The following is an 11,575-nucleotide window of genomic DNA, read 5'->3' on the forward strand; positions in this document are numbered from 1 at the left end:
AAAAGGAGAAAAGATTGGTGTCCATCGACCTGATCAAACCACACTATGTGCCCGACACTAAGAAGTAGGCCAAGTGGACTCCGGCAATGTAGCAGACGCACTCCTCTAGCTACAAATCCAAGAGGTTCAAACTGAGAGACTCATCACCTTTGAGGATTCTGCAGTGAGAAATGAAGGACTAAGCAACAAAGCTATGAAACTCGTCCCTCTTGAAACCCAAATAACAGTTTATCCTGATACACATGTCTACAACGAAGTAACAAGTGATCAACTGGTTCCAGCAAATTCAACAAATCCTGATGCAATTCCAACCATTGAGAGAACTGCCTCTGGCTATTTCATGAACTATGAATCGTTTTCTGAGGATCCCAGCGAACCTGAAACGACGCCAGCACAAAGAACTTTCAAAGAACAAGCAACAGACTTTTTTCATCTCCTGAAAAAGACTTATCTGGTTTCACCATGGATTGAACTATGGATTGTTTTGGGAATATTCTTCTTTCTACTTTGGCTAGCTCTGGTAATAAATCTGGGTATGCTGATAAATGTAAGATATATTCAAATGGACACAGCAAGTAAAAAAGTGAACTTACTTCTCCAGCCACACAAATCATTCCATCATGAAGCAAGAGACTTGTCAGCAGTGAACATCACAGCAGTTCCTATACCAGAGGGTATAGTTTGGGACAGAACTGAATATGACATTTTTGGCCCGTCAGAGCTTTTGAAGATTCCACATTTATTTAAAATTTCATTGAGTGACTTTATTACCTCTAGTACCTTTTCTGATGATTGGGACTTCCAGACTGTTAACATGATGTCTGATCTAGAGAGGTCTACAGTATTCACAAATCATGACTATTTAGAGGTTTCATCAGACTATGAACAAATGTATTGTAATAACCACTATGGTCATCATTTCTTGCATAAATCTGCAACACCTAGAAATGTATTTATGTATAACCAATGGTACCATTGTCCTATAGCTCCAAAGGGTAGTTCGAAAACTTTTGCAATGAAATTTCCATATTTTTCAGGCTACAATCTGTCTAATCCAGAAACGTTGTACTTTAAAAGGAGGTCGACGTACATAATATTTTGTATCACAACAGATCAGACCCAGAATGGAAAAAATGGTTGCTCTGGCCCACAGACACAAACAACTGTCAAGGTCGATTCCTGAACAAAACACAGGGCCAGACCCACGCTATGTTCAAAGATAGAATCCTCGGGGTAGTAACAAGATACAGTGTAGGGAAACTTTGCCTTGATTGGCTACAGAAAGCTACACTGAAGGATGTAAAACAACACTTAACTTTACTTCAAGAAAGCACAGACCGTAGGGAATTCTTGCTAGGACCAAGAAAACCGCATCAACAACGTTTCATATATGCCGGTATCTACGCTGCTTATAATGAAGCATGGAAGGTTACCCAAGCAGAGACTGCAGAACAGATACGAGAAATTGATCGTATTAATTTAGAGAAAACTATCTCTGTGGTAGACAATGGGTTAACGACTCTGTCGTCCAGAATATATTCATTGGACAGCATTGTGTCTTCTGTCATAGACATCATGGAACAGGACTTGATCATGTTGCAAAATGGTCAGTCTCAGCTACGTTCTATCATGCTATTGGGCTGGACGCTACAAAACTTGCGTGCAGGCTATGTGCCTTGGCGTTTAATCAACACTACGTCACTGTTTTCAGAATTCAATCTCCCTCATAAACAGATCAGACTGCCACTGTAAAAATGACCATTCACTGTGGCAGAAAAACCAGCTACTGAGTGGATCATACATGGTAAAATTACTCTGCCTGTTACAACTTTCCATTTTCATTATTGCCTAAAACATATACCAGTAGGCAAATATGAAAGGTTGGGTAAAGAATACATCAAGACATCCTGGGATTTACCTTACACACATAGATGCTGGAGTGGGGAACGTGAAGTGTTTCTTAGCGGTGAAAACTGTGAACACGCATGTGAGAAGTTGGCCTGGTATATGCTGTTCACTAGTTAAAGTGGACACCTTGCACCAGTACAATTCGACTCTTATGGTAGTAGGTTTAAGACAACCTTTTAAAGAAAGCTATCCTAGTGGTAGCTGTGGAGAGCAGCCTTCAGGCTAAGTCTAGAGGAATGTAAAGCAGCTTGTTTTACCTTATAATCTCTTGAATTACTAAATGAAAGGACACCACACAGGTATATATATAAAATATATATGTATTTATTATTAACAATTCTCTGCTAATCTCTTTATGAGATTAGAAGTCAAGGACATATGCACAAATCAACATTTCACAACAAGTTAAGCACAAATATGGCTGGGGCCCTAGGGGCGTACCAGACCATATAGTAAAAAAGAGACTTAGAGATAACGACTTGCAAGCGGACAAGGCCTAGGGCCTTCAGAAGTGCTGGGGCCTCCCTAATCCACCCTAGGCAGGTAAGTAAAGGACCCACGGGAGACGCATGCAGTGTGAGAACACAGCCGCGGATCCCAATTGACTTCAATGGAGCAAGTCGCGATTGGAAATTTATAGTTTTAGGATACTTCGGGAGAGTCTACAAGCAAGTCACTTACAGGGTAAGTCGTTCTAGAGCCAACACCCACATGAGCACCGTAGTGCTGGAGTTACCTTACCCAGGGAAGCCGGGTGCATAGTGTGAGAAAGTGGCTCTGTATATACTGTTCCCTAATAGGTACAGGGTGTACAGAGTCCACAGTCCCGCAGAGGCTGATAGAGGTCAAAGTTAGGTATGACCTTACTCTCAAAAGTGGTAGCTTGGTCGAGCAGTAAGGCAGTACCAGAGGACAGTGTAAAGCATTTATTGTACACACTCAGTCAGCAAATGGTTTCACACACTCAATAACTGAACTCTAGGCCAATGGTTTATATATATAAAATATATGCTTGTTTTATTTTTAGAACCACAAAAGGGGGTAAAAATATACTTTCTCAGAATGAGAGGTTGAATATAAATACTTTTGTCTTAGGCAATAAATTTGTGTAAACAGTCACAGTTGGTTGCAATAAACAATCCTATTTCCTAAACATAACAATGCATTGAGCTCAATGGTAAATTCAGGTTATTTGTAATAAATTACTTTTCAGATTACTTTTGGAATTCCAGGTCTGGCTCCTAGAACCAGCCTGGGGTCAGTATTCAGAATCAAGTGATGAAAGTCGACTTAATAACTGTAATGATTTTTAAATAATATTTAGCTATTTCAAAAGTTAGCACTTAGAAAATATTTCACAGAAAACATTCAATGGATCTCTATGGCAAGAAATTCAAATTGCAGGTAGAGTACTTTATCGTTACTTTAGTAATCCAGGACTGGGTGCCTAGACCCAGGACTGGGGTCCTTATCAAAAGCAGGTAAGTAATTTCGTTTGCAGAAATGGTACGATTTTAAAAGAATATTTCAAATTTGCAAAAGTAGACACTTAGAAGAAATTTCACAGAAAAGCAGACAATGGTTTCCTATGGGAGAAAAATGAGTTAGAGGTAAGTATAGTTGTGAACACTTTTCAGAGTCAGGGCTGGGCACCAAGATCCAGCACTGGGAGCTCACCTAGGAGCAGGTGAGTAAATTCGTTTTTGTCACTTGGCTGATTTTTGGTGAATTTTTGCAGTTTTGAAAAGTTCACACTTAGAAGATTTTTGAAGAAAAAGTCAGTCAATGTTACCCTATGAGGAAAACGAAGTTAGCGGTTTAAGGGTAAGTACTCGACTGGTAGTGTTGAAATTCCGGGCATGGACTCAGGGGTCCCCCAGTGTCAGGTAGGTACAGTTGGTTCACCCTCAGCGGTTTCAGGACGGCCGGGTGCAGAGAGAGTTGGGCCCAATGTTATCCTATGAGGGATAGGGGGGCCTTGGTTGGTGGCTGCTGTCTGGCAAGCCACGCGGCTGTGGGAGCTGGGCTCCTGGTCACTTACTCAGGGCAAGTGGGGAAGTAGGTTAGTGTAGAGAGGGCACTGCCAGGGCCACTCGGGCGGCTGGGTGCAGGGTGCTTTTGAGCCTTAGGGCGCTCAATGGAAATCAATGGGAATGTTCCGGTTTGGAAAGAGGCTGCAGGCTCGGGGACGAGGATGTTTCAGGTGCCACCACCACTTCGAGAGGTAAGTTGGGTAGTTGTAGGTTAGGTGGGTACCCCGGGATTGGGCACAGGGGGTCGCAGGGCGCCGGGTGCAGGGGTGCCTTTTGACGTCGGGAATCTTACCCTCTGGTTGATCGCGGCTGGGGTGGCACTTGGTTCTGAGGCTGCAGGCTTCTTCCGGGATGTCGAGGGGGGTCCTTGGGTGCCGGACTCTGGGTCACAGTCGCCGTGGGGTCGTCCTCTGGGTCTTTGTCCACTCCGGCACTGGCCAGGCTTGGCTGGTGCAGAGTGTGTTGGGTCCGCGGTCCCGGGCTGGTGCCAGGGATAGCAAATAGGTTTCTTGAGTAGAGCCTCTACTCGTGGGAGTCCCAGGGGCTTAGAGCTAAAAGGTAGCCAGGTCCTCCGGGGTTGGTGAGGTTGCTGGCCACGTGGGATGCCGCGCTGGTGCAGGTTCGAGAGTCGACAGGCCGGTAGGGCTGGGGCCAAAGCAGTTGGTGTCTTCTTCTCTTTTTAGCAGCTGCAGGGCAGGCCTTTGTTCTTCTTGCTCTTCTTGTCGTTTTCTATCTGGAATCTAAGGAAAGAAGGTTCAGGGTGCCCCTAAATACTAGATTTAGGGGCGTTACAGGTAGGTGAAGGCCAGGGACCAATGGGTCCTTGTCCTGGGGTGGGTACACCCCCTATCCTGCCTCTCTCCTGTGGGAGGGGGGCAGTAGCCTAATCCTGATAGCGTAGGGCCTCCCATCTTCAAGATGGCGAGAGCCCGGAGATGTGCTTCACCTCGCCTCCCCCACCTGAGGGGTGGGGTGGGCAGGCTGGCACATCCCCTGTCCTTGTATGGGGTTTCCGGCCAAGCTTCCCGCCAGAGTGGGGGGTTGCAGTGGCCTGGGGAAACTCCAAATGGCGGCATGCCTTTGAAGCTTCCCTTTGCTCATCCTGGGGGAGGAGATTTCTCACCTCACCCAGGATGTGCATTGTTGCAGGCCCGGGAGAGCAGGGGCTCTCCCACCCAGGGGTCCAGCAACGTGTCTGCTGTGTGGCAGCCTGGGCAGCCTCAGAGCAGACGTGGATTGTAAGTTAGCTGTAAGGGGGCATCTTCTAAGATGCCCTCTGGGGTGCTTAGTACATTAAATCCTACACTGGCATCAGTGTGGGTTCAATGTGCTGAGAAGTTTGATACCAAACTTCCCAGGCTTCAGTGTTGCCAATATGGTGCTGTGGAGCTCGTGTTTGACAAGCTCTCAGCACCATGTATTCTTAAATGACAGCACTGCACTTACAGTGCCCAGGAATGGACCCGGGTACTGTAGGGGCACAGGGCTCCTGCTCCTGTGCCCACACCATAGGCGTAATGCACCCAGCTAGAGGGGTGGCTGACATATGCCTTGGTAGGTGATGGGCATGGTACACAGTGATGTGTGCCATGTCGACTCTTTGTTTTGTCCTGCACCCAGACACTCAGCCTGCAAGGGCAGTGTGTGTGTAAGGGTACAGGGCCTCTGAGGGTGGCACAATGAGTGCTGCAGCCCTTAGAGGCCTTCCCTGGTCACAAGGCCCTGGGTACCTAGGGTACCATTTACTAGGGGCTGACATGTGGCTAGGGTTTGCCAATTTGGAGTTTGTGTGGTTTAAGGAAGGAACATAGGCCCTGGGCACCTGATTGGCAGGAACCCAGGGTACACTCAATCGAAGTACATTCAGCAATTTAGCAAAAAGTGGGGGCATACCATGCAAGAAAGATGGCACTTTCTCACACAACCCCCCCCCCCCAAACGAAAGGTGATGAGACTAACCTTGTCCTATGGAGTCTTCATTGTCTAAGTGGAAGAACCTGGAAAGTCCATCTGCATTGGCATGGGCAGTCCCTGGTCTGTGTTCCACTTCAAAGTCCATTCCCTGTAGGGAGATGGACCACCTCAGTAGTTTTGGATTTTCCCCTTTCATCTGCATTAGCCATCTGAGAGGTCTGTGGTCAGTTTGAACTAGGAAGTGAGTGCCAAACAAGTATGGCCTCAGCTTCTTCAGGGACCAAACCACAGCAAAGGCCTCCCTCTCAATGGCACTCCAACGCTGCTCTCTAGGGAGTAGTCTTCTGCTTATAAAAGCAACAGGTTGGTCTTGGCCTTCATCATTGGTCTGGGATAGGACCGCTCCTATCCCTAGCTCAGAGGCATCAGTCTGCACTATGAACTGCTTGGCATAATCTGGAGCTTTCAGAATTGGTGCTGAGCACATTGCTTCTTTTAGGGTGTCAAAAGCCTTTTGACAACTAACTGTCCAGTTAACTTTCTTGGGCATTTTCTTGGAGGTGAGTTCTGTGAGGGGGGTCACAATGGACCCATACCCCTTCACAAACCTCCTGTAGTACCCAGTCAAGCCAAGGAATGCCCTGACTTGGGTCTGGGTTGTTGGAGCTATCCAGTCCATGATGGCCTGGATTTTGGGTTGTAAGGGCTGTACCTGGCCTCCACCTACAAGGTGGCCCAAGTACACCACAGTGCCCTGCCCTATCTGGCATTTGGACGCCTTGATAGTGAGACCTGCACTCTGCAGAGCCTCTAAAACCTTCCCAAGGTGGATCAGGTGATCCTGCCAGGTGGAGCTAAAGACAGCAATATCATCAAGATAAGCTGCACTAAAGGACTCCAACCCAGCCAGGACATGGTTCACCAACCTCTGGAAGGTGGCAGGGGCATTCTTTAACCCAAAGGGCATCACAGTAAACTGATAATGCCCATCAGGGGTGGAGAATGCTGTCTTTTCTTTTGCTCCTGGGGCCATGCCAATCTGCCAGTACCCTGCAGTTAAGTCAAAGGTACTGAGAAATTTGGCAGCCCCCAATTTGTCTATCAGTTCATCTGCTCTTGGGATAGGGTGAGCATCTGTCTTGGTGACAGAGTTGAGCCCTCTATAGTCCACACAGAACCTCATCTCTCTCTTTTCACCCTGTTGATGAGGTTTGGGGACCAGAACCACTGGGCTAGCCCAGGGGCTCTCTGAAGGCTCAATGACCCCTAACTCCAGCATCTTGCTGACCTCAGCTTTGATGCTTTCCTTGACTTGATCTGACTGTCGATAGATTTTGTTCTTGACAGGTGCACTGTCACCAGTGTCCACATCATGGGTACACCAGCTTGTCAGACCAGGGGTCAGGGAAAAGAGGCTAGCATATTGTTGCAAGACTTGCTTGCAGTCAGTCTGCTGTTGGGCAGAGAGGGTGTCTGAGAAAATCACACCATCTACTGACCCATCTTTTGGGCTGTAGGATAGGAGGTCAGGGAGTGGCTCACTCTCTGCTTCCTGTTCTTCATCAGTCACCATCAGCATGGTGATGTCAGCCCTATCATTGTAGAGTTTAAGGCGGTTCACATGGATGACCCTTTTGGGTGTCCTGCTAGTGCCCAGGTCAACTAGATCGGTGACCTCACTCTCTCTCTAGGATAGGGTAAGGGCCACTCCATTTGTCTTGGAGAGCCCTTGGTGCCACTGGCTCCAAAACCCACACCTGTTGCCCTGGTTGAAATTCAACCAGTGCAGCTTTTTGGTCATACCAGTGCTTCTGGAGCTCCTGGCTGGCCTCAAGGTTCTTGGATGCCTTTTCCATATACTCAGCCATTCTGGACCTTAGGCCAAGCACATAGTCCACTATGTCCTGTTTGGGTTCCTGAAGAGGCCTCTCCCAGCCCTCTTTTACAAGACACAGTGGTCCCCTTACAGGATGGCCAAACAGAAGTTCAAAGGGTGAGAAACCTACTCCCTTCTGTGGCACTTCCCTGTAAGCGAAAAGCAAGCATGGTAACAGGACATCCCACCTCCTTTTGAGTTTCTCAGGGAGTCCCATGATCATACCTTTCAATGTCTTGTTGAACCTCTCAACAAGGCCATTGGTTTGTGGGTGGTAGGGTGTAGTAAACTTGTACTGCACTCCACACTCTTTCCACATGTGTGTTAGGTAAGCAGACATGAAGTTGGAACCTCTGTCTGAAACCACCTCCTTAGGAAAACCCACCCTGGTGAAGACACCCAGGAGGGCCTTGGCTACTGCAGGAGCTGTAGTAGTCCTAAGTGGAATTGCTTCAGGGTACCTAGTAGCATGATCCACTACTACTAGAATGAATTTGTTCCCTGAGGCTGTGGGAGGTTCAAGTGGACCCACAATGTCCACACCTACCCTTTCAAAGGGGACCCCCACCACTGGTAGTGGAATGAGGGGGGCCTTTGGGTGGCCACCTGTCTTGCCACTGGCCTGACAGGTAACACAGGAGCTGACAAACTCCTTCACCTTTTGGTGCATCTGGGGCCAGTAAAAGTGACTCACTAACCTTTCCCAAGTTTTGGATTGCCCCAGATGTCCAGCTAGGGGGATGTCATGAGCCAAAGTTAGGAGGAACTCCCTGTACTTCTGTGGTACTACCACCCTCCTGGTGGCTCCAGGAGTGGGGTCTCTTGCCTCAGCATACAGTAATCCCTCTTCCCAATAAGCTCTGTGGGTACCACTGACATCTTCCCTGGCTTCTGAAGCAGCTTGTTGTCTCAGGCTTTCAAGAGTGGGACAGTCTCGCTGGCCTTGGCACAGCTCTTCCCTAGAGGGTCCCCCTGGGCCCAAGAGTTCAACCTGGTAAGGGTCAAGCTCCATGGACTCAGTTCCCTCAGGGGTATCTACATCCTCTCCAGGGGGAGAGGGGTTCTGAGTGTTTGGCTGTACAGAAGCTGGTCCCCCAGTCTCCTTACCCTTCCTCTTGGTTGGTTGGGCCATTATTCCAGGCTCCAAACCTACTTTTTCACCCTTCCTCTTGCTCTGTGCTCTGGTTTGCACACACACCAATTCAGGGATGCCCAGCATGGCTGCATGGGCCTTTAACTCAACTTCAGCCCAGGCTGAGGTTTCCAGATCATTTCCAAGCAGGCATGCAGCTGGCAACTTTGGAGAGACCACTACCTGTTTCAGGCCAGTAACCCCCCCCCAGCCTAATGTTACCATGGCCATGGGATGACTAGTGGTGACACTGTCAGCGTTGGTGACTGGGTAAGACTTCCCAATCAAGTATTGCTCAGGGGAAACCAGTGTGTCTTTCACCATAGTGACACTGGCACCTGTATCCCTCAGAGCTTCTACCCTAGTTCCATTTACCCAGGGGTACTGTAAGTATTTCTTTAAGTTGGGGGGCCACACAGCCACAGTGGCAAACTCCACTTCTCCCAAGGAGACTAAACTTGCTTCAGTGTGTTCCCAGATTTGCTCAGGGTACACCTCTGATCCCATTTGTATACTTGCTGCCCCAGGAGTGGCTGTACTGGGTGCCTTAGGGGCTTTGTTTTGGGGGCAAGATACAGTTAGGTGTCCCTGCTTCTTACAGGTATTACACCAGGCCTTTAAGGGATCAAAGTTCTTCCCCCTATATGGTTGGGGCACATAGGGAGTAGTTTGGGTCCCACCCACCTGAACAGGTTTTTGGGGCCCTTTGGAAGACTCAGACTTTTTATCTTGGGGATTCTCACCACCTTTCCCCTGGGGAGGTTTTGTGACCACCTTCTTTTGGTCACCCCCAGTGGTTGTCTTGGTCACCCTAGTCTTGACCCAGTGGTCTGCCCTCTTTCCCAATTCTTGGGGAGAAATTAGACCTAGGTCTACCAAATGCTGATGCAACTTTTCATTTGTGCAGTTACTCAAAATATGTTCCTTCATGAATAAATTGTACAATCCAGTAAAATCCTGCACACCATGTCCAGCTAACCAACCATCCAGTGTCTTCACTGAGAAATCTACAAAATCAATCCAGGACTGGGTCTGGGTTTTGTGAGCCCCCCTGAATCTAATTCTATACTCCTCAGTGGTGAATCCAAATCCCTCAATCAGAGCTTTCTTCATGAGGTCATAGGATCCTGCTTCTGGTCCAGAGAGAGTCAGAAGCCTGTCCCTGCAGTTACCAGAGAACAGTTCCCACAGGAGTGCCCCCCAGAGAGGTTTCTTTACTTTCCTGATATCACAAGCCCTCTCAAAGGCTGTGAACCATTTGGTGATATCATCACCTTCCTCAAATTTAGGGACAATCCCTTTGGGGATTTTAAGGTCAGAAGTTTCCTCCCTATCCTTGTTTTTATTATTGCTGCCACACCATTGATGGGTGCTAAACCCATCTCTCTCCTTTCCTTTTCTAGAGCCAGGAGCCTGGACTCTAGATCTATTCTTTTGGCCAGCCTCACAAGGCTGTCCTCTTCACTGGGGGGTCCCCCAGTGTTGTCTCTGGGACCAGAGCCACCTGTGTGGTCTCTAGGTGCCCAGATGCTATGTCTTGAGTTGGAGGGTATGGGTGCCATCTCCTCCCTAGGGAATAGTATGGGGAGGTTGCTGTCCTCCTCCCCGGTTTCCCTTTCCTCATCTGACTGGCCATCACCATGTTCAGATGGGTGGTCTTGAGCATACTCAGCCAGGAGCTCCTGGAGCCCTTGTTTGGTTGGATGCTGACCCATTTGTAAATTTGTGAGTTTACATAAGGACCTCAATTCCTTGAAAGACAAGTGTAAGTAAGGTGTGAGGTCGAGCTCCTCCACCAGGTCCATGTTATTATTATCACTAATAGCTGGGTTTGTTTGAGACATTCTAACCTGACAGTTCTAACCCTCTACCCTGACTATAGTGACTTTTATTTTTCTAAAATTCTAATGGGACTTAAGCAAGGCCCTAGCAAGACTTTTAGTAATTTTGGAAAAACCAATCAGAATTCTAAAGGCAATTTTTAAGAGTTCTGTCGTGTGATCAGATGGTAACCAAGTAGTCCAACAAATGCAAGTTTGTATCCCACCGCTGCCACCAATGTGAGAAAGTGGCTCTGTATATACTGTTCCCTAATAGGTACAGGGTGTACAGAGTCCACAGTCCCCCAGAGGCTGATAGAGGTCAAAGTTAGGTATGACCTTACTCTCAAAAGTGGTAGCTTGGTCGAGCAGTAAGGCAGTACCAGAGGACAGTGTAAAGCATTTATTGTACACACTCAGTCAGCAAATGGTTTCACACACTCAATAACTGAACTCTAGGCCAATGGTTTATATATATAAAATATATGCTTGTTTTATTTTTAGAACCACAAAAGGGGGTAAAAATATACTTTCTCAGAATGAGAGGTTGAATATAAATACTTTTGTCTTAGGCAATAAATTTGTGTAAACAGTCACAGTTGGTTGCAATAAACAATCCTATTTCCTAAACATAACAATGCATTGAGCTCAATGGTAAATTCAGGTTATTTGTAATAAATTACTTTTCAGATTACTTTTGGAATTCCAGGTCTGGCTCCTAGAACCAGCCTGGGGTCAGTATTCAGAATCAAGTGATGAAAGTCGACTTAATAACTGTAATGATTTTTAAATAATATTTAGCTATTTCAAAAGTTAGCACTTAGAAAATATTTCACAGAAAACATTCAATGGATCTCTATGGCAAGAAATTCAAATTGCAGGTAGAGTACTT

The sequence above is a fragment of the Triturus cristatus genome, chromosome 2_1 (assembly GCF_964204655.1).
Source record: "Triturus cristatus chromosome 2_1, aTriCri1.1, whole genome shotgun sequence".
In the NCBI taxonomy this organism is placed as follows: Eukaryota; Metazoa; Chordata; class Amphibia; order Caudata; family Salamandridae; genus Triturus; species Triturus cristatus.